Consider the following 2,472-nt stretch of genomic DNA (forward strand, 5'->3'; position numbering starts at 1 on the left):
AGTTTACAGAAACTAAGGCATATATTTAATATCCCACATGAGTTTACAGAAGGGATCAATACCTAGACAATAGATCAATCCATCCCAATGGTCTAAAGGAGGGCGTCACAGACTGTCTAGTTTCAATAATGGACAAGACTTATATTACAAAAGATGCTAAGAAAATTGGGGGAAAGCACACCACCAAAAAGACACCTTAAAATATATATGTCCCCTGAAAACTTGGTAAAAAAACAAAAGAACAGAGAAGACAAATATCAAGAACAAACAGGAAAACAATTACAGACATATAAACATACTTACCTGTCTCAAAGATACCGCAAAGGATTTGCAAACAGCATGAAATCTAGTAGAACTAGTGTGTCCCATAAATATTATCTGTGAGTCACAGTACAAAACTCCTTCAGTTAACGCACACCAAACCACATTAAGACCCTTCTTTCTTTAGCGGTGAGCAAGAAATTAATGGCGCATGTGCAGGCCTATTAGTATAAAGCCACAGGGAGTTCTATGACGTCACTTAACCGTTTCGAGGAAATTGCTAGTGTGATGATTTTATTAGCCTAAAACCACACCTCTATAAGTTATAGCACATATACATTTTAGATGTATGCAAAGTTTCCATTAGCATGGGCACCAAAAGCCTGTAATTCCGACATCCGTTATTCAACACTTGAGAAGTGGTACCCATTAGTGTGGCCAGTTCTTGGTTATCTTACATGTTCGCCGCTTTATTGTATGATGCGCTTGTGATTCTTGGAAGAAAGCCTCATATAACTGAAACAGGCTAATGCATAAGAAAATGAAAGCGTGCCATATCTTGTACTTGCAGTCTTTATCTACCAAGAGTGGGTGATTCTTCTTTAAATTCATTATTATACTACAACCTTCATCTTATCTGTTACACTGTTATATTCACGATCAGTTATCTATTATTAAAGGTATCTTATTTCTCTAACAACTTAGCATCATTGTATTTGTCTTCGTTTTATGGTTTTGTAATGTGTTTTAAGTGTCTTCTTTATGTACAGGGATGATTGTCTTATATCTTGCCTAAACTCGACCAACGCGAACATTTTGTTTGAAAGGTTCTTCGACAATTGGTTTTGCAAGGTCTTTATGTCAGTTGTGAGTACAGCACTAATTTATACTGCTGTTCTTGTTTCCGTTAATAACTTTATGTCTGTACAAAACCTCTTCACATACCACATGCCAGAGACACTTATATTGTCACGAATCATGGTAGTCATTTTTAATTGGCCTTTATAGGCGATCGCTATCATTCATGAGCCTCCACACCAGTACACTCGACTGAGTCCACTTTCATCAATAATAGACCATTGTCCATAGGTTACATAGTGTTGCTAACTGACCTTATATTGGTTATAAGGAGTTGGTCAGATAATAGAACTGGTCATTAATGGTATTTTTTTACTAAAGTATGTTCTACGTTATTATTTGAGTACTTGTGAATCCATAATACTTTTTACTTAACACTGTTTGATTCGTAGACTACTGACTGCCTTTGGTAAATTTTCGTAATGTTGAACTACCCCTCATTAAATTTCCGTTATAGTTTCCAAACATAAAATAATGCATCTTGCTAAAACCACGTGTTATGTACATTAATGAAAATAATAATTATCTTTCGTTTTCTGTAAAAAGTAGTCGTTTGTTTGTTGTTTGTTTGTAATTAAGCACAAAGCTACACAATGGGCTATCTGTACTCTGTCCACCACGGGTATCGAAACCCGGATTCTAGCGTTGTAAGTCCGCAGACATACCGCTGTGCCACTGGGGGGCAAAAGTATTCGTAGGAACACAAAACCTGTGTCTTACAAAACTAACGTAATACTGCATCAGATTAATGTATAATGGTCATCATTTCCTTGTCTTATTCGTAAGAGTGCTTGTTTCGGATATTCGCGCAAAGCAACAAAAGGGCTATCCGTGTTAACCATCCATAATTTGGAAACGATAGACCGCCACTGATTGGGTTACTCTATTGAAATAATGAGATTTTACTAGTAACAGGGCACGAACCATAAACCCTCTGATCTACAGGCCGGTACGCTAAGCACTAGGCCGCGTTCAGCTCGTTGAGGGTGAACTACATCTTAGACTGATAAAGCTAAGCAAATACAATGATATACACTCCATCTTCCTTAAATACTCATTTGAATCGTAACCAAGAACGTTACACGTTATTAAATGTCGGGGAAAATATTAGAATTACCCTTGTCACCAGAATTTGATCTTAACGCTGTGTTAGTATATATTACACAATTCATTTCAAATTGAATTTTTAAAGACATTATTTAGTTGTTTGTTAATAAGAGGTTACTGTTTTGTGTAATGGATAGAAAAATAATATCATAATACAAGCTATCATAGTAAAGCCTAGCAAATAATAATAAGTAAACTAAAATTTCATTCGTTCATTTAGCAGTGATTTTATTATGTGTGTCTTGG

At 35.8% G+C, this 2,472-nt stretch overlaps 1 protein-coding gene across 1 annotated transcript in view; it reads right to left on the minus strand.

Moving 5' to 3' along the window:
- Window positions 1-406, minus strand: part of LOC111086422 — a 224,431-nt gene extending 224,025 nt beyond the window's left edge. Inside the window, exon 1 of the mRNA XM_022389174.1 lies at window positions 304-406. The gene's annotated coding sequence lies outside the window, so the exon portion shown is untranslated. The remainder of the gene's footprint in view (window positions 1-303) is intronic.
- Between the last annotated feature and the right edge of the window lie 2,066 nt (window positions 407-2,472).

Source organism: Limulus polyphemus, unplaced genomic scaffold (assembly GCF_000517525.1).
Source record: "Limulus polyphemus unplaced genomic scaffold, Limulus_polyphemus-2.1.2 Scaffold1084, whole genome shotgun sequence".
NCBI lineage: Eukaryota > Metazoa > Arthropoda > Merostomata > Xiphosura > Limulidae > Limulus > Limulus polyphemus.